At 40.2% G+C, this 21769-nt stretch overlaps 1 protein-coding gene across 3 annotated transcripts in view; it reads left to right on the forward strand.

Annotated features, from left to right (window-relative positions):
• The first annotated feature begins 13124 nt into the window (after positions 1 to 13124).
• Positions 13125 to 21769, forward strand: part of lrfn5a (leucine rich repeat and fibronectin type III domain containing 5a) — a 108110-nt gene continuing 99465 nt past the window's right edge. For all 3 annotated transcript variants that reach the window (XM_025901100.1, XM_005477569.2, XM_003445486.3), the window contains exon 1: positions 13125 to 14137. The gene's annotated coding sequence lies outside the window, so the exon portion shown is untranslated. The remainder of the gene's footprint in view (positions 14138 to 21769) is intronic.

Consider the following 21769-nt stretch of genomic DNA (forward strand, 5'->3'; position numbering starts at 1 on the left):
GGGGGTGTTTAGCTGCAGATGGAAGGCAGTATTCTGTTGTGCAATACAAGGGGTTTAAACTAGTCAACGCGTTAGTTGACGCATTGACATTCAGCCCCACGCACGGGGCGATCCGCAGTAACTGGTTAACGGAGATTTGCCACGTTAATGCAGTTATGGCATTAACGTCTTTTTAACAAGATTTACGCTGACAGCACTAGTTTAAACTATGATGAACATGCTTGAGCCACGCTATGATATCCCGTCGCACGTCCACTTCAGTGACAAGATCGCTCCAAGCATGTATGAGCAGGAAAAGTTTATAGTTATGGCTGAACTGTCCCAGGCATCTTCTGTTGACCTAACTACAAATGGGTGGACCTCCAGGTCAACGGAAAGCTACATGACCGTGACCGCTCATTATATTACAGCGGAGTGGTAGATAGAAAGCCCTGTACTGCCCTATATTGCATCTTAATTTGTTTTTATATAATTGCGTGGAATGAGTCTTGAGTTGAATGTTTTTTAATAGGCAAAAAATATTTAAATAAGTAAATGGCGAGTTTAATTTTTGTCTTTTTTTTCTTTTTCTGCTGATATGGAAAAAATGTGATCCGACCCGAACCGTGAGACTTTTGATTCGTTGCACCACTAGTAAACATGATGTCTTAACATAATGTATACGCAACAAATGGCATATTACACTCTCATTATTTATTTAAGAAATATATAATGTAAGCCAAAGTGCAGAAGCAGTGTGTGAAAAATTACATACACTCCATGATTCATTTGCTCGTCAAAAAGACTTTAACGCCAATAATTTGAAGCAACTTGAAGTAAATGTTTTCTGCATGACTTTATCAGTCACTCACATTCTTCTGAAGGAATTTTAGCTCACCCTTCCTTAAAACGCTGCTTTAGTTCATTTCGGTTTTCAGGCATTGATTTATTCATAGCTTTCTTTAGTTCCCACCACATCATTTCTGGCGTGCTGAGATCTGCACCACTGTGACTCTTTTGCTTTGCAGCCATTCTGTTCTGTAGTGGATTGTGCTTGGGATCATTGTCCGGTTTCATGACTTAGTTTTGTCCTAGCTTTTAGCTGTTGGACAGATGGGCCCACGTTTGACTCCAGAGTAGTTTGGTATAGAGGAGTTAGTAGTCAACACAATGAATGTAAAGTGCCCAGGTGCTGTGGCTGCAATACAAATCCACATCAGCACCCCTCCACCACCGTACTTCACAGCTGGTATGAAGTGATTGTGCTTATACGGTGTTTCAGTTTTGGCTAACGTGGTGCTGTGTATTATGGCTAAAATCTCCACACTGGTCTTGTTTGACCAAAGGGGAATTGTTCCAGAAGTCTAAAGGTTTGTCCGGATGCAATTTTACAAAGGTAAGTCATGCACACACATGAAACGATAGACGTAGTCTCACCACATTGTAGCACATGAATTAGCAAATTCAAGATTCTTTATTTGTCACATGCATAGTTATACAAGTACAACACGCACTGAAATGTATCCTGACACACTCCTCGACTGTGCAAAAGGGGAGAGAAGAACATTATATACATTAAGTGAATATATACATGGGGGGCATTATGTGCAGTAAGTGGCATTGTGTGGAACAGAAGTTGGAACAGTTTGTTGCCAGGATGGGATGGGTCCTTCAGTATCTGAGTTGCTCTAGTCCAGCATCTCCTGGTGTAGATGTCCTGAAGGGGGGGGAGCAATCCTGCCACAGCGTTCTGCTGTTCGGATCACTCTCCGAAGAGCTTTTTGGTCCTTAACACAGCTGTTCCCAAACCAGGATGAGATGTTCTGTGTGAGGATGCTCTCCACAGCGCCTGCATAGAAAGTCCTGAGGATCACTGGTGAGACCCTGAACTTCCTCAGTTGTTGGAGGTGGTGCAGGAGCTGCCTAGCCTTTTTGGACTGTATATGAATGTGGGCAGACCATGTCAGGTCTGAGGAGATGTGGACACCAAGATACTTGAAGGACTGCACCCTGTCCACTGGAGCTCCACTGATAATAATAGGCTTTTAGTCCCTGTGCTGACTCCTTCTGAAGTCCACTAGTAGCTCCTTGGTCTTGCCGACGTTCAGCTGGAGGTGGTTATCCTGGCACCACGATGCCAGACTCATTGTTGTTGGAGATGGCGCCCAACACCACTGTGTCGCCCAACACCATAATGGAGTTGGAGCCATGGGTGGCCACACAGTCTGAAGTATAGAGGGAGTAGAGCAGTGGCGAGAGTACGCACCCCTGTGGTGCTCCCGTGTTGATGGTGATGCTGTTAGAGACGCATCTACCCACCCTCACCCACCTGAGTTCTGCCAGTGAGGAAGTCCAGCACCCATGCACACAGACGGCTGCTGAGTCCTAGATCACTCAGGTTTGTGAACAGTCTGCTGGGCACTATTGTGTTAAACACTGAACTATAATAAACAAACAGCCGTCTCACATAGTTACCCTGTTTCTTTTCCACGTGGCTAAGGGTGGTGTGCAGGACATGGGTGATGGCATCCTCTGTGGATCTATTGGGTCGGTAGGCGAACTGGAGCGGCTATGTGTTGTTTGGGATGGAGGAGGAGTTCTTCAGCAGCCTCTCGAACACCTTCATTACTACCAAGGTCAGTGCAACTGGCCAGTAGTCGTTCAGGCATGAGGGCTTGTGGTTCTTGGGCACAGGGATGATGGTGGATCTCTTGAAGCATGTGAGGACCACAGACTTCGCCAGGGATTCATTGAAGATGGAAGTGAACACACCTGCTAGCTGGTCAGCACAGCAGCGCAGCAGACGGCCGGTGATGTCGTCTGGCCCCGCCACTTTCCTTGTGTTCACTCTCCTCAGTGCAGCTCGGACGTCGTGCTCTGTGATGCTGATCACCGGTCTCTCGCTGATGATGTCACTGTCCTCAGTTGTCAGGCAGTAGTTAGCATTAGCCGCCTGGCTAACCTTAAAACGGGCGTAGAGTCGGCGTTGATCGGCGCAGTGTCCCTGGCTTTGCCTGGCATAATGGTCATAGTCCCTGCCAGATGCTTCGTGTATCGCCCTGGTGGAAGCAAGGCTCCTGGTGGAAACGCGATACCGGCGTTTGGCATCTCTCACGCGTGCCGCACGCTGTATGAGGCCGCTTTGTAGGTGCGCATATTGCCAGTGGCAAGACCCGCGTTGTAGGTGGCGGTCCTGGCATTCACTGCAGCGCCGACCTGTCCACGCATGGTTTCTGGTTTGGGAATGTGGTGACTCTCGCAGTGGGAATGATTCGATTCAATTCAGTTTTATTTATATAGCGCCAAATCACAACAGCAGTCGCCTCAAGGCGCTTTATATTGTACAGTAGATACAGAGAAAAACCCAACAATCATATGACCCCCTATGAGCAAGCAATTTGGCGACAGTGGGAAGGAAAAACTCCCTTCTAACAGGAAGAAACCTCCGGCAGAACCAGGCTCAGGGAGGGGCGGGGCCATCTGCTGCAACCGGTTGGGGTGAAAGAAGGAAAACAGGATAAAGACATGCTGTGGAAGAGAGACAGAGATTAATAACAGATATGATTCGATGCAGAGAGGTCTATTAACACATATTGAGAGAGAAAGGTGACTGGAAAGGAAAAACTCAATGCATCATGGGAATCCCCCGGCAGCCTACGTCTATTGCAGCACAACTAAGGGAGGATTCAGGGTCACCTGGTCCAGCCCTAACTATACGCTTTACCAAAAAGGAAAGTTTTAAGCCTAATCTTAAAAGTAGAGATAGTGTCTGTCTCCCAAATCCAAGCTGGAAGCTGGTTCCACAGAAGAGGGGCCTGAAAACTGAAGGGTCTACCTCCCATTCTACTTTTAAATACTCTAGGGACAACAAGTAAGCCTGCAGTGCGAGAGCGAAGTGCTCTAATAGGGTGATATGGTACTACAAGGTCTCCGCTAGCATGTTGACGAAGCTTACTGCTACTTCCGTAAACTCGTTGATGTCGACTGCACCAGGAAGATGGCGTTGTGGTCAGACTTCCCAAAAGCCGGGTGTGAAACAGCTTTGTAGCCCTGCTTGTATGGCGTTACTGTGCAATATGTAGGAAACATCCTGAAAATTTAGTCCCAAGCCGAGATATTCTTCAGCTTTACTTAAACGTAGGCTGGGCAATTGTTGTATACTGTTTTTACTGCTTGATTGATACAAATTGGTTACTTCAGTGGCCATGAGCGCTCAAAACACTGCGATTTAGGAAAACATGCAAAAACACTTTTTAAAATCCCTTTCCACAATTAGTAGTGCTTTCACATCCAGGCATTTAGTCAGCAATTATTAAAGCTGAATGACTCTCAGGAATCACACAATTTGAAATTATTCTAAATAAGAACCAGCTCCTGATTATCTCTTGTAATTATCAACCCCATTTTGGCAAATGAACATTTTGGTGTCATTCGTTGTGTCATGAAACATTATTATGTCAGTTTTTAATGAAACATGAAGTTGCTGTTTAAAGTGCTTTTACAAGGTAATTACCCCAGAAATGGACACAGTAGTCATGGATTCTTTTATTGTGTCCATGTGCACCCACTGACAGAAATGGCAATCAATGGCATGTTTTTACTTTATGCTGTATAGGAAATGATTTCCACAATAATACTATTTTCTTGAGGGCGTAAAGACTCAGACTAATTTTCTGACATTTTCTTCCCTTTACCTAGTCTCTCTCATGCTTATGTCTCTCTAGGAATGCCAATGTTTTGGAGCTTACAATGTGTTGGCCATGCCCGTATGAGCCTCTTTGAGAAACTCTAAATTCGTTGGTCATATCAGAGCATAGAGTTTATTAGTAATGCCAGCCTTGTTGTTGTTCAGTGCTGAACGAATAAGAGGCTTGCAGGGGAGGCTTATCTGTCAGGGTGCACACGCAGGAACAGACACATAGCCCCGTACGCAAACACACAGTCAATACAAAAAGGCAAATATGTCGGCAGAGGCTCAAAAATGCCAAAGGAGCATGCATGTAAGCACAGATAGTAACACAACTGTTGGCATATGTAATGTATGGCATGTAATGACAAAGGCACACTAAACATGCAGACACACAGCTCCCTTTGGTCATGGTGAAGTGTAAACAAGTAAAAGACGGTTTCAGAGTGATTGTGGCCTTGTCTTGTTAGGTACAGCATGAATAAGAGGCTTGCAGGGAAGGCTTATCTGTTTGCCAGCGCACACACACACTCTTTTCTCACACACATGCGCACAAACACGCATCTACACAGTTTTAGAAGCCTTATCTGAGTTAGGATAGATAACATTGCAAGGTAGAGTGTATGGAGCAGATCTCACCATGAAAAGAACATGTACATGACAGCATACACACATGCATGCACACAGACACATGCACACAGAAGCACATTCCAGTGTTTCATGGTGTTATGTTAGGACAAAATGTTCAGGACTGTTTGATAAAATAACACATTCATGCAGTTCTCCTTAACTTTTCAACATCTCTTATCTTTTTGTCAAGAGACTTTGATCCTTAAAAGAGTATTTTATGAAATATCACAAATGTAGTGAGCTTTTACAAAGAACACTGGGTTTGCCATCTTTTAAAAACTTTATTTCCCATTTTACAGCCACTTCTTTTGCAGCTATTGTGTAAGAGGTTTTGCAGGCCAACATATTCTGCTGATAATTTGAGCTGGTTTTTGTTTTTTCAAATTAAAAATGTTGTATCATCGTTTACTATAAGGGGCTAGAAAGTGTGACATTACTGAAAATCTGTAGCTCAACACTAGGATCCAAAATGCTTAGTAATTACAATTTCATTATTACAAAAACACATGCAACTACACACACACACACAGAAGGGAAAATTATATTTGTATAGAAACTGTGTGGTGTAATGTTTGCATTTAGCTTTATTGCGGTAGTGCAAAGATAACTCTAAGAGTCTGTTTCTTTAAGTGTGTGTGTGTGTGTGTGTGTGTGTGTGTGTGTGTGTGTGTGTGTGTGTAATTTAGTATGGATAAAAAGTGTTTCTCAGCCTTATTATTTTCTAACAAAGCTGACTGTGTCAGAGCTGTCAAAACTTTGGCTGATAATGAACCTCATACTGTAGACTGTCTGTAGATGCTTCATGCACTATAGATGACTCAACAGTATAAAAAGCCTACTTTAGTGCCTTAGTGTCTTACCCATGGAAAATATTTCTTTTCAGGCTTAAAACCATGTAATATTTTTATTTAATTGTATTTTATAGTTCCCATTAACCTGTCTTCCACCATATTGTGCGGCTATGTATGTTTTTAAGCAGGTTGGTCTGTGCTCACATACTCTAAATCAAATTAAACTGCAGTAGTAGCATACAGCTGTATTTTTAGCAAGAACATCTTTTTTTATTTTTAAATTATTCTTTTATCCCCTTTCAAATAATGGCAATAACATAGTATATTGGAATATACTGTCAGTGAAAGTACAGACCAATAAGAAACCAGATACTGTGGACACAGTAATGTTAACTGTATAAAATAGGTTTTGTGGATACTTGTGGAGTTCGGTTCTCTGTTTCACTAATGCTGAGGCATTTAAGACTGTAGAACCAGCTGACTGATTCCCTGCATTGTGCTGAAATAGTTGAGCTCTTTGATCAAAGCTCTCTGACTTGTTTAAAAATGTAGTAAATATCAAAACAACTTACTTTTGATCTCATTATAAGTAATAAAATTCAGGCAAGTACTGGTTTAGTTCATTTAATAAGAGCATCAGTGCAGTCTTGTTGTGACTCTTGCACTATCCACTGTATTGAAAAGCTCTGATCTAACAGCTTGAAATGGCTCTGCTGCCTTTTTTTTGACGGCTAACTCCTTCTTTGCACAGCAGGGCTGTCTGTCTGCGCTGGCATATTGTCCAAGATGCTTAAATTACCTCCAGTTTTAGCAGCTATACTGAATTTAATGAGGGTGAACTCTCATTAATTCGAGTTCCACAACAGAATAAAAAAAGGGCAGGCAGGGGATTACTCATTAGTCTGCTTTCCGTATTAATAATATGCAGCCTGAAGTTGTCAAAGTATATTTCTTTTTTGTTCTTGCAAGTTGCAGTTAATTATCAGAACATTTAATAATGTCACAAATAATTACATTATTTCTAGTAGTGTTATGTACTACCATCAAAGCATCATGGCTTCTGAACTGAATGAAGCAATGTGGTCAACAGGACCCTGCAGAGAAATTTCAAAATAAATCCTTAAATGTAACATTTGTTTAAAATTCTATCCTTGTAACTTATATTCCTGATATGTATAATAGAGTGAATATGTGGACACACTCACCTGTATAATTCAGGCTTCATTGTGTCAATTAACTTTGGTGTTTAACAGGAACACATCCAGCTTTTGGTTGTGTTCGCTTTCTAAATTTGGCACACAATGTTCCAATTACATGATACCAACCCAGCTTGAAATTTTCACATAAATTCACCGTACTGCAGGGGATTTATGTTCACTGGATCATCTGTATTATGTGAAGGGTATGCTGCACAGCCACTTCTATCATTTACAAAACAAGATTCAATCATAGCTACAACCTGGTAATGAGTAATTTTACAAGACCGATCAGAAACACAGTATCTAATCATATTTTCTTTATAGTAGGATATCCTATATTCACCTATATAATTATAATAGGGATAAAATACTGTTTAACTTTTCAAATTACTGAAAATTTCAGCGGTCTGATTCCAAAAGCATCCTAGGGCTAAGACGATCAAAAAATCCGTGTTATCAGTCCTCCTAAGCTTAAGAACCATTTCCCTGCACCACTATAGCTTAAGATGCGCTTAGAGATGATACCAAACCTGCAGGAAGCAGGAACATTACACTTTCATTTGATTCATCTGCCAGTTTCTCCCCTCGTGATCCTCAGCTCCCATTTCCTGCTACTGTAATCATCCTTTCTGGATGAAATACCACTCTCCCAATACGTTCTATTTTCTTTTATTGGGTGTTGCACATTGTATGCCTACAGAATGTCATTTACAATGGATGAAAAGCATACTCACAAAACTCACACCACCACTGCTTTTAAGTATTTTATGTGCAGGAAGGAAATAACTTCCTGCAAGAGCAACTAAACTGATCAAAGTTTTCTGTCTTATAAAAAGCCATAAACAGCAGTAAGCTGAAAGCTGCTGAGTTACAAAATGTGTTTCCCCGTGTGTAATAAGACATGCGGTTTGTGATTTATTGTTTTTTTTGTTTTTTGTTTTTTTTACTAAAGCTAACATATACAGTACAGTAGCTTAAGATAAATTACTATAAAGTATATTCAGTAATTTGTCATCTAGAAATTAAATGTGTGTGTGTGTGTGTGTGTGTGTGTGTGTGTGTGTGTGTGTATATATATATATTACTATATACATAATATATAGTAATATATAAATTAACTATATAAATTTTATGAATTCACTTGCAGGGACCAGCTAGTTGTAAAAGTTGGAGATTTCAGAAAATGAAAAAAGAGGTATGTGCTCTGCTGGACCTTTTAATCAGTGCAGATCCATGTTCTCATAGAATTTTTACACTTAATGCTTAATATTCATGTTGTATGGTATATATGTTGTAATTTTTTTTAAGTTTTAGTTTGATTAGTTTTGTCCATTGGTGTACATTAGTACAAGTCCTTTTTCCTGCTGCCTGGAGCAGGGCACCTAGTGAGGTCATTTATGCATGCTCTAAGTGTTTTTGATTTTTTTTTTTAAACAAATAAGTAAATATATAAAAGATTAAAAGAAAAAAATCCTGGATTGCGTCACTGGTGAGTAGGTAGGCCTACACCCCTGACCACTCATCTGTGTGCAAATGGACTGCAGTCAGTATTACCTGCTGCCATCTGCGAAAGCCATAACAGCTAATCAATAGCTTGATCCATAGTGACAGAAGGCTAAAGCTTCGGCAGCTTATGTTGATACTTACAGTGCTTTTGTGCTCCCATCTCCAGGTTTCGCTCCAGTGGATCGAGGATGGCACAAATAGTACTTGTCCTGGGGATTTTTGTAGCTTCAGTTACAGCCAGTTGTATGAAAATATGTGTGACCCAGTTATATTCTGGTAAATGAAGAGAATTTAAAAGATTATCTCAAAAGAGTCTGCTCTGACAGCTGCAACAGGTTGGACTGTTCTAAAAGGCTATTTCTGTAAAGCAAATGTTCTAAGGTGATACAGAATAATAATACAAATATCACTGAACTACAGCTGCTTTACACAGCCTTACACCACATCAGACCTTATCTTCAATTGGTTACTGGATGTCTACCTCTGTGATCACTGATCCAAGTCTCAGTGAGCGGATTTTTATCTAGCCATCCAATTATTTCCGTCTTACCACTGTTTCCAACATGGTCCCCGGATGATCATACAATCAATGCACTGATCGGCACCACTGGAAGTCTCTGCTTTTCTAGCTCAGAGTGTCAAGAGGATCGGTCAGTGACTGCTTGTGCCACTTTCCTTATTATATATTAAACTGCAGGTAGGACTGATTTTAGTTTCAAATAAAAATGACAGAAGATTAAAAAAAGAAAAGAAGAACTGTCTATAGTTTGACAGGACATTTGTCAAAATTTGTCCTTCTTTATCCAAATTCACTCATAAACCATGTCCCATGCTGATTAATGAAAATAACAACATCCCCACCATCTAGAGGAAAAGCCAAAGGATTACTAAAGTCACGATGATGTGTTTGTCAGGGCCATAAATGTCTGTATATAATATCGTCATACAAAACGAAATGGGAATTTTATCTGAAGGTGTTGGCATTCATTTGATTGTACTCATAAAGTTAACCTAACCACAACAAAGTGACACTTCAGGACCTATGCCATCACTGCATAGATTATCATGATGATTTTTTTAAAAATGCCATAGTAGATGAGTCTGATTAGGTTTCAAATGGTTAATCGATTGTTGATTTCACACATTTGTGGCCTCTTGGCTAACAAATGGATTGCGATTTCAGCAGGGAGCAATCCCATCAGCCAGCTGACAATGTCGCACTGATTTTAACATCTGTTAAGAGCTAATCAATAAACTGATTGGCAGCAGCAGTAGCCTGAAGGTTAGACTTTGTCCATTTATTGTCACTGCCAGTCAGTCTGTGGCACTGAGGTCACACATGTAACGGTAAACATTCAGCTCTATTAAGCTGACATGTAAAGTAGCTAGTAGTTAGTGTAGCTGACATCAGCAGTTCTTAAGTGCTATTTGAGTCATAACAGGAAAATGACCTTATTTAATCCCTCAGATATGACTTCCATCCAACAGGACATTCCAATTCAGCATTTTTTAATAGACTACAGCAGTGTTCACTCATAACAGCTTTACAACTCTTCAACAAGTAAATCAAATAGAAAAATATACTTTTGCACAACATGTTGGGTTATCGCTCATTCACCATGCAAATTTAGCATGGCCAATAGAGACTAAATAGAGAAATTATTATGGAACATCCCAGGTTAAATGAAAACTCATTAGCCTTCAAGGCACCTAACCCAGCAACCCTGTTGATGATTTAGAAAGACTAGCCCATTGATTAATTAAACATTAATGATTACAAAATGAGAGAATCCATTAGTCAGTAATGACATCTTGACTGTATGGCAAAGCTACACACAAAACTGCTCTCTGATTTTTTCTTATTTTTTATTTTTAATTTCCTTTCTGCTCCAGCAATCCTAACCATAGACCACCCAGTCTCTGATTCCATGGACCACCAGCATTTCTTATCAGTGTCCTGCAGAAAAGCCATATCTTAAATTTTGACTTTTGTGGAATGGAGAGCTGATAAGACCCCATACATCTGAGCGGATCCCCTGTGAACCACCGAATCTGATATCCCCTGATTTTATCCCTATCCTTAACAGTTTTAATATATTTAAGGTATGTGATGCCTTGCAGCCTGGATCACGTTCTCAGACTACATATCCACTTGTCTCAGAACATCATGTCGACTGTGAAGTGGGTACATAAAAATCAGACTAGATCCACTTCAAACTGTATAAATTCTCTAATCTCTGTCAGCAGCTTCACCTCTCCCTTCCATGTCATTATTTTACAGTGTTCTGCTTATCAACGCAGAGAGGGGTCACTTGATTACTCACTTCTTTCTTTTCTTTAAGCCATAACCATCTGTCACATAGAGACATAGGAACAAGAAGAGAGTGAGTTGAATGACAACATGACAGGTGATGCATATTTGATGTTTAGAGTACTGTGGACTTCCAAATGAGCCAGAACAGAATGACGACCACCGTCGAGACTAACTGACAGGGGAGATGGAGGCATAGACAAGAAAAATAATTTCGATAAAGAGGAGAAAAAAATATGTTTGCGGTTCGTGCGCTGCACACTTGGAATAAAAATGTTTCAAATAAGAACTTCCACGCACCTGTTCTGAGCATTGTAAAATACCACAGGGTTATCGGTGGGTATTCCGGAAGTATGGTCATTTTATTTCAAAATAAAAGCGCAACAATTCCATACACAACGTATTCTGGTACTATGGTCATCAGCGTTAAGGTTGTTGAATATTATGGTTAGAAACTAACCATCACCATACATGCCAACCCTCCCGATTTTTCCGGGAGAATCCCGAATTTCAGTGCCCCTCCCTAAAATCTCCCGGAGTCACCATTCTCCCGAATTTCTCCCGATTTTCCACCCGTACAACAAATTTGAGAAACCATAAACCAGATTGGCCCAGCCAATTCCAGTTTCCAACAATGGCTACTACTACTGCAGCTACTTAGTTTTAATATTGCTCGTATTACTCTTTCTGGGTCGCAAAATAAACTTTTAACATCTTTTCAGGTGAGAATGTAGGCGTGTAAACTTCAAATATCTGAGCCGGGAGAACAGCAAACTCCCGGCACATCGTTTTCAAACCGCGGTCTTTCGCTACTCAGGTTAAACGTGATATATAAGTCACTTAAATAACTTAAACATGTTATTGTGTGGCTTTTTTCAGTGTGGCTGATATTAAAGTTATTAGATTAGATGGGATAAATAACACTTTATTAATCCCTCGGGAGGAGCTGAATAAAGTCAAACAGAAAACTGATTAAACAGAAGTGTGAGATGGTCGAAAATTTACAACAGCGTCCAGTTATATTTTAGATAGCAAGGAGCAGACAGCAGAGTTTAACTCCACCTAGAGATCACGTGATGTAATTCTGAAGGCTAGACCGTCCAATTTCACATTGTAAAATTCAAGTTTTTTGTATATATATATACACCCCCCAACAGGTCTTTTGAATGTCTCCCTAATTCTGAGGTTGGCAAGTATGACCATCACACCTACCTGGCTCTCTTTTGCTCTCTCTTAAATTGATATTGATTGCATTTTGTTTAAATACAGGTTAAAGTTAATTTACCATATTAAACAGATTATTTTAGTTTAATTGACTCAATGCGTTTGTTAATTGGCCCACATTGGCTAAAGATAACCCTCAGTTCTCTGCATTGCATAGTCAGCAGTCCCCTTAAAGCAGGGTGGGCAATTAATTTTCCCAAGGGTAACATGTGAAAATGGGACAGTATCTATTTATGTCTTTATAAGCTTGTTGGTGCAGTCCTCCACAACAGCCTGGTTTCTTGTGTAAACCCTTGGGAAAATTCATTAAGTGATTGGTAGCAGAATTCGTGTTTACATAGGAACATCACGAAGCAAAGGGCTCTTCTATGGGCAGACAATGAAAATCAGACACTTAAGGACTATGGACAGCCTCAGACATTTTTATATGACTACTTTATCAAGAGCGGATGTCAATTAAGCTTCACATTCATGGCATGGGGGGTGCCTGGGGTGGGGAGTTCTATTACCATTCAAAAGTGAAGACTTTTAGGAATTTGGGAAATTTTGGAATGAATTTTGAATGATATGCACCCTTGCATGGGTGGATAGATTCCTCAAATGGTATTCAGCCATCTACCACTGTAGCACCAGTGGTGCAATTTCCTAAATGTTCCAATATCCAGTCACATTTTCAGATTCTGTCCTTAGCTTCAAAACCAGACCCATATGTTTTTTTGTTTGTTTTTTTAAAGTACTTGAAAAGCGCCACTCTCTGCTTTTATTTTGAAATGTGTATGAGGAAGCGGTGTTCTCCTCTCACATGAAACATGGCACTTGTCGGACCCGACACGCTCCGGGGATTAACGGTAACAGAGCAGCGACCTGCGAAGAGGATCGCGAAGCAGGTTAAGCTTTCAGTGAGCGAGTAACCGGGCGACAGCTTGGCCGGGACGTTACTGCTCTTTTTATTCTGCTTCATTTTCTGCCCTTTTATACATTTTCCTCTTCTCTTTAACTCCTGACTGCAGCGGAGACCCACAGAGTTGAGAGAGGGTGAGCGACGGGAAGAGACACTCAGAGACAGAAAGAGAGAGAGAGCAAGAGAGAGAGGACAGCGAGAAAGAGAACGGGAGGGAGTGGGTGTAAAAGAAAATCCCAAATTCGATATTAAAAGCTTGTCTGACAAGCCAGGAAATGTACTGGTTTGGATTTTTAAGTGCTTAATAACCAACAAACTCTCCCTAACCCGCGGAATTTTTCTGGATTAATTTGAGTTTTCCACCCCCTTTTTCCTACCTGGGATATTTTCTGCCTTGCAGCGGAATTCTCCCTGTTTCACCTGCCCTAGGTGAAAGAGGGAGGAGAAGGAGCGGAAGAAGAGGCGAGAAATAGAAGACAAAAAGAAGGAAGATAGAGAACAGGAAGGAGACGGGTGGAGGGCTAAGAGAATCACTCCAGTTTTCTCTCGGATGGGATTCTTCCCTTACCAAGCGGATGGAGGGATGAAACCGGGAGAGAAGAAGACGGGGGAGAGTGTGAAAGAGAGAGGAGCGAGAACAAGAGGAGGATGTAGTCGTCGGGCGCTGTGAGAATGCAAAACGGACGCACCCCTCCGGAAGACCGGATTGAACTATAAACCTAAACGGAATTTACAGACAACCAAAGGATATTACGCACATTTACTAAGATATATACGTATATGGGGTATATTTTCGTATTTGGAGCCTATTTGTGTGGAATTACAACTATAATTGTCGCAATAATGGGATTTGGAGAAATAATTGCGCGCTGACAGCCGGTGAACGAAGAAAACGTATCCTTGAAAGAGGTAAAGTTTAAACTCTTTTATTTCTTGTTTAACGCACAAAATGAAGGCTCGGCTTTCTCTTGCCCTCTCTATCTATCTACCTATGCCTCCAACTCTTCCTTCTCTGTGCCTGGGTCTGCTGGAGCCGGGGAATGGTCGTCTGTTGAGGGGTAAAAGAGTTATTTCTAGACACCCGTGCGCTGACATTTAGTCTGGATGCTGATATGCTGCGGGAAGGAGGCAGAGGGGGTGTAGTTTTGATAGCATTGGGTAGGTGGCTGGAGGGCACAAAGAAGGGGCTAGTGCATTAAAGAAAACCACCGCTGAGAACATTGTAAGGTCAAAATTGAACCTGGCGTAAGTTACAAAGGCTCTGTGTGAGTCTGTGGAGGTAAAGCCTACATTTTGAGCAGCTCTGTGTGTGTGTGTGTGTGTGTGTGTGTGCGTGCGTGTGTGTACGCGGGCGCTGGAGCCCGCGAGCCCAACCAGAAAGAATGAACAACTTGAGCGTGCGCGCAACGTGCGTCTCCAGCGAGCAGAAACCCACTTAAATGTCCATGCAGCGGTTATTAAAGCGCGCAGGTACACAAATCTGCACTTCAGCACGCCTTTTTGTGCAGTACGCGCCACACCTTTACCTGATATCCGCGCGTGTGTGTGTGTGCTTTTATGAAAAAAATAAAAATAAAATCATGCATCAGTGTTTGTGCGCGTGCGTAAAGCAATTAAACCCGCACACAATGCAACTACAACGATGTAGCTTTAGTATCCGCCGTCTGTCAGTTTGAAATAATGACAGGGATGTTTTGTGTATGTGTGTGCGTGCGCGGGCACGCGTGAGAGAGCGATAGAGGGGGAGAGCCCGCTACCACTGAATGGCATAGGACATATTTTGTGTGCGTGTGTAAAACCGAGACAACATCAAAAGTACAATATCTAAACAACCTGAAATGTTATCCATTTATTGATTAATTTCAAAGTTTCCTGCATTTTCAATCCATTGCGCTGATCTTGACTCTGCATCAGAGCAGATTATGTGCAGGGCCCATGTCAAATGTGCTCTTCGAGCTGGAACTGTGGCATCCACAAAGATATAAAGTCTACAGTGTGATAGTAGATATGCTTACACAACAGAAGCAAACTGCTAAAACCGCAAGCCTTACACATATTGGCCCAGCTCTGGACTGTAGTCCACTGGCACTCCATGTAAACATGGTCATCCATGCCTGCAGTTCATATGGGTTTTCAAAAACCATCATTTAAGTTTAATGTTTGTTTTATGTATCATTTTTGACAGTGTGTAGCTGGAAGGTTGAATATCCCTCCAGCCCACAGGAAGTATTTGTATAAAGAAATGAAAGCAGTTTTGAGCTGGCATTGTGCTCCATCCCTTGGCTCAGACTCATTCCTGCATTATAATGTATGAAACACAGAAAAAACACACACAAAATGGCTGCAATGAAATTAGCTCTAATAATAAAATAACGTTTATAATGGAATATGCTATTGCTAAGTTTGTTGCTGTCATTCCAAAGAAAAATCCTGTTCACAGATGTCCTTTCAAGGGGTTCATTTAAAGCAGAATGAAAATTATTGACCAATTATGTGTATTTTCTTTTAATTAATTATGCCCTTAATACAAATTTTTACTAATCTAACCAAATTTGTTCCCATGTCATCGTTACCCTGTCTCTGGGGTTTCTTCTTTTGTCTTTCCCACGGTTCTGCATTTTGCTGGACTGGAGTTTCGTCAGTTTTTACTAGTACAGTAGCTTGCATTGATTGATCAAGGCAATAAATTTATGCACACGAGCCACTCGTGCTGGTGCTAATGGCCCGTGGATATGGAGGCATTATGCAAATGCATCCCCTGCTCTAGAAAAAGAGTGTGGGTGAATGAGCGAGGAGGGAAACTGGTGATTTTTAGTCCATTTTAGTTGTGTTTAGCCTCCTTTTTATGCCTAAAAGGAGTGGTTTACCATACCATTAGGTTTGGGATGAATGACACTGCATGCGTGTTACAAACTGAGTTTTCATTTTGAAAGACTTGGAATAAAGAGTTTTTATTAAAGCTACTTCAGAATAGTTGCTGACATTTGATTCACCTTGGTTGCATCAGTGTAAAATTAATAGCATTTGATGACCATCTGATGGGCTTGTAAGACTTGGTTTATGCTTTTTTTGTGTGCTACTGTCTATGAAATTTCTCTCAGGTGTAGGTGTGATTCAGAAACATTATTCTTTACCTTGCATTACCACAACCTCAAAGCACAGCAGGATAAAGAGGTGGTAAGGCTGTTATTTATTCTTTATTATGCCCATCTTTTTTCCCCCTCTGTTTATCTGTCTCCAACTTTTTCCCTCTCTCTTTCCTCTCTCTGTTTAGCTATCTGACAGAGGGCTGCAGGATCCTGCAGAGTGGGTGGTGGAGCTCTAATTCAATTTATTCTACTGCTCAGAGACAGACAGAGAGAGCAGGAGAGATAGTGAGAGAAAGAGGGATGGAGACCACAGATGTTAGGGAACATTTCCTATTAGCAGAGGAGAGGCAGGCCTTATAGGGAGCTGGCCTGACGATGTGACATCTGGAATGCTTCTGCGGCCGTCTGAAATTATGTGTGCATGAGTGTGTGGTCATTATCGAGTGAAACAACATGTCCTTAAAATGCCATCAGAGTCTGGAGGACCAAACAAAAACAAACCCTATTCTTCTGTCTGCTGTTCACCAAACTATCAGCTGAGGCACACATGAGTGACAGCTCAGAGCTGTCAGACAAACTGACCGGTGACATTCACTGGGCTCGTTTCTTCCAGTAAAAAACGAGCAGCTGAGAACCTGTTATCTTACAGTATGTTGTCAAAATACTGCGTGGAAAATAATCTATTAAATGACTTTTCTGTCATAAACCACAGAAGTAAGTAAACCCTCAGTCAAGACTTTATTGGATCTTAAAGTAGCTTTTAAAAAGCCAGTATGACTGCATCAGAGTCACTGTTTCCTAAATGGTTGAGATGTTTCTCATTATGCAATTAGAGCTATTCTTTTTGATTGGTATTGGAGTCTCACCTGGCATTTATGTATTGCGATTGTTGTTTGCATTAATCTTCACTGATAGTACCTTATCACTGAAGTGTGTCTGTCTTATTGCCCCTTAATATGCCCCATAATTAAGCATTTGTCTCAGAGACTGTCAGTGTTCTCTTTATTTTATTAGAACATGTCAAGTGTCAAGTTTAATTAGGTGTATTCAGCTATGTATCTGCAGTCAGCGATGATGTGCCTCAAGATTTGATTTGGGTCCTCATTTCTTGTGTATATGCTTCCATTAAGTGAATTATTATGGATAACAGCTGATATACAAATAACACAGCCGCTGGAGGAAGCCAGAGGCAGGGTGGGTTGGAACTATGCCTCCCATATCATATATTTCCATGTTTGTTTGTTTTGTTTTTTTTAAATCTCACCAAAATATTGTTGTTTTTTTACTCTGGCATTAACCACAAATTTGCCTACAACGCATCAATCAGGCTTTTCATTTGTTTGAAGAATATTATACATAATTCCTGAATGTTAACCCAATTCAGTGGTTTCTGTTTGAGTTTAGAAATTTAGCATTTGAGCTCTTAACTACAAAATTCACTGCTCCATTTTGTTATAAACAAAAGCAAATCCATAAATAATAATTATATAGAATTTACCAATTAAATTAACATACCATTTCACATACTAACACTAAAATACTGTTAGGTATAAACTAAGTAACAATTTGATTGCTTTGCTAACACACACTAATAAAGCTATAGTGTATTTGAGCTACTAAGTTACTTAATTAATAGTCTTTCTCTGTAAGGCAGGATTAGTCTTTGGCTGATTGGTAGCTCTAGTTAAGATCCTGATTGAAACCCATTACAAAGTCTGTAATTATTGTTGAATAGATTTGTATAAATTTGTAAATTTAGCTCATCAGCTTCTTAAGTGCAGCTTCAACACACCATCTTTGTTTGTAGTAAATATGTTCTATTTTTCTTCTCATATGGCCTCTTTCTTTCTTACGTAAGTTACATAATGTTCACACCCACATTAGCCACCCCACCCCTCCCCATGCTACCTTTTTTCACACACCTGCTGGTTCACAATCACCTGTGATGTGTCTGACACTGCATCCTGCTTTAGGAAGCTGGTGGAGAGGGTGTTTGGGTGTACGTTTGGCTGTGCGTGTATGATGGTGTGAGTATGAAGACTGTGTGACATGACAGATGTGAGGCATGTTGGGCGATAATGAGCTGTGTGCAGCACAGATAACTGAATGTGACACAATACAGATTTCTGGCTCAGTGCCTACAGCACTGTTACCATGTCTGTGTGTGTATCTGTCAATCTATATGCTACTGTGAGTGACACATATGCATTAAGTACAGGCTGATTAAGTAGACATTCACATTAACCTATGGGCCAGATTTGTTAAGTGGGAAGCACTGGAAATATGTGATTCCACTCCCATGGCAATGCAAAGTTGTGATCTACTTAAAATGTGCTAATTTATAAGCAAGTAATGTAATGGCCAGCATTCCACCAAGACCAGGGGGCAGCTAAAGAAGAATTGATTTGTTTTTGATTTTAAATGTAAACTTAAAAATTGCTTGAGGCTGTGTGTTGATAAATGTTGGTGCTCTTTGGGTAAATCTGTTTGCTCCAGAGGAACTCAAGACTTAGCCATAGGAGGGCATCAATTACAGTACAATCAGATTCCGACCCATCCATTTATTAATCCAGTTACTGTTATTGTAAATCTGTGAATCACATTCATGTACTTGGGTGATGAGGGCGATGATTTATTTAAGAGCTGCAGAACAAAAGTAAAGTTTTGCCACTTTGCTCACAGCTTCAAGCCATCCATATGTGCTGATTATGCACTCTATACAGCAATTTTTCCCCATCTTTGAAAAAACCAGCAAGTGCAAAAACAAGATTTCTTTTTTTAAAAAAAGATTCAACACAGTACATAGTGTGCCATGAATTTAGTAAATCACACTTGTGTGATTCATTTAAACGCTCTTCTTCTAAAATTTTGTATACTGAAAATGCAATTCTTTATTTCTTTTTGAATGCATATGTAATAAATCCTAAAATTAAAAGCTTTAAACTATTAGCTACCCAGGAATACCACCATTAATTCATTCTTATAGGCTTAAATATTACCAGGCTGTTACACATTAACATTAACACACTGTAAACATTAAAGAGACAAATTTGAAATCAGGCAGGAAAAATAGAATAATAACAAACCCCTAATGTTTTATTTCCCAACGTGCTAATCACCTTTAATCAGCTTACAGTCTCTTGAGTCTGTCATTTCTGGTTGAACGACCAATCCCCCAGTTTCCAGACCTCTCCATAGTGCATCCTTGCGCCAGGTGTTCTCCAGGTAAGCAACGCACATGCACGCAGCCATCCACGTGATGAAAAAGAAAATGTGATTTATCAGACTAGGCCACCTGCTTCTATTGTTCTGAAACAGGGTAGGCAGTTAGAGCTAGGCGATTCCCCTCGCTGCTGGCTAAAACTAGTTTCATAAGCTTAATTACAGAAGAAACAACAAATACATCCAAAGAAGATATTGACTACTTGACTGTGACTTCTTTTAAAACTAGATTTAAAAAAAAAATTAAACAACTTTGTGTGAAAGTACTGAAGACCACAAGTATTGTTTGTTGCTCTTCACATGTATACCAAGGATACCATATATAATACCAAGGGACTATGTATAATAAAGGGCTACAATTTCTACACTGTACAGAAAGTCAGATGGCTTAAAACAACACAGTCAAAAGACAATGCGATAATGCCTTGCCCTCTTTATGGCTTGTGCTACACAACATGTAAAGCTATATTATGGAGCTACACTTTTCAGGACAATGGACAGCGTTAACATGAAGCAAGTAGTCATTTCAGCACCACGGACAGCTCAGTGTGCGCCAGTAGTTTGACTGTTACGGCTACAAACAGGTTGTAGAGGCTTTAAAGAGTTCAGTGATGGTCAACTGTTGTTTTTGTTTTTGTTTATGCTACGCTCTCTCTCTCTCTCTCTCTCTCTCTCTTCCTTTTTTGACGCAGGGCTGAAAACCGAGTAGATTAAATGGTGCATTTAATTAAGAGGCTTGGGATCAGGAAGTCAGAGATCAGTGTTGGTTCTTGCCAACAATAGCTACATTTAGCCTAGCTTGTTAGTGCATGCCATCTGTTCACACGCAGATTAACGCTACACAGCAGGCTGGCCCCTAGCTATGGGTGCATTTTGCAGTGTGGCACAGTATAGGTTGCTGTTTAGCAGACTTGAATTCCTTAGGAAGTCTTTGGGTTAAGTGAACTAAAAGGTCACCTTTTTAAATTGTAATTATTAATACAATACAATGGAGGTCATGACTCTGTTGTTTCTTCCTTTTGAGCTATGACATTGTGTCTCATTAAACTCCCCAACTCCAAGTTAATAAAGTATATGCCTTGCTTCTTCTGAAAGTGCAGAGCTGAAAATATTATATTCAATGCACAGTTAATTGCAGTTAAAAACTCATTTGCATCCACATGTGCTGGTTGTTGTTTAGGGTTCCATGCTGATTTGTTTTCTTTTACTCTTACGTGAAGCCTACACATAATAGTATGTTTTAGGGTGGTTTTGCTTTCACTTGAGGTTTTATCCATCTGCTTTATAAGAAATAATGACTTCCAAATCACTGCATCCCACTTAGCTAGCTTTTACACCAAATACTATAAATAGCAGCCAGCTAATCCTAGCTGCTGGCTGTATTTTTATTTATTTTTTTACTCTTTCTACTTGGCAGTAACCTGAGCTCAGCAAGCTGCATCCCAGCAACAAACACTTCAAAATCTGATGACTTGATATGTTTGGCTAAGGGATATTGATATGGTTAGAGGCATTTTCCAAAAACTTTGAGGATGCTGAGCAGTTAATTATTTGGGGGGAAAAAAAGAGCTGGGGCACAGTGTAGCAAGTCTAAAACAGATCGATTGGACAGCAACTGTGCTGTGTGTTTTCATTAGATTAGAAATAACTGTACATATAGAGGTTGAAGTTGTGGAAGCATTTTTGCAAGTATTTAGTAGGATTTAAATCTCCTTTAAGGAATGTGATTAACCATACTAGTCCTGCACAGTTCACTTGGCCATTTAGCACTCTTCAAAAATACATATTTCTTTAACCTTGGGGGTTATAATGACCAAATAATGTCATATATACTCACAGTTTCAGTTTATGTAACCAGGTTGTATTAGTTACTAAAGAACAAAAAGCCTTCATTTTAGAAGGACAGAGTTCTTCACTGAATTTGCATAGCAAAGAAACTTGCTGTGCTTAGTTTCCCAGAATTCTTTTATTCATGGAGAACAAGGCCTTCATGTTGGCTTTGTGGAGTTGTTGCTGATCGAATTCGGGGGTCTTTTCAGGTTTCTAGGTAAATAAACAAATGAGTAAAAAGGTAGATAAAAATTTCAAGAGGGTTATGTAGTTAAAGATAAAGGGATGACGTTTTCATGTAATTTACAATCAATGGCAGTTTAAATTTGGACCTGTTCTAATCCTAGACTGAATTAAGTCTTTAAATTGAAATGGTAGCTTATTACTGTTAGCTTATAGA

Source organism: Oreochromis niloticus, linkage group LG19, assembly GCF_001858045.2.
Source record: "Oreochromis niloticus isolate F11D_XX linkage group LG19, O_niloticus_UMD_NMBU, whole genome shotgun sequence".
NCBI classification, from domain to species: Eukaryota; Metazoa; Chordata; class Actinopteri; order Cichliformes; family Cichlidae; genus Oreochromis; species Oreochromis niloticus.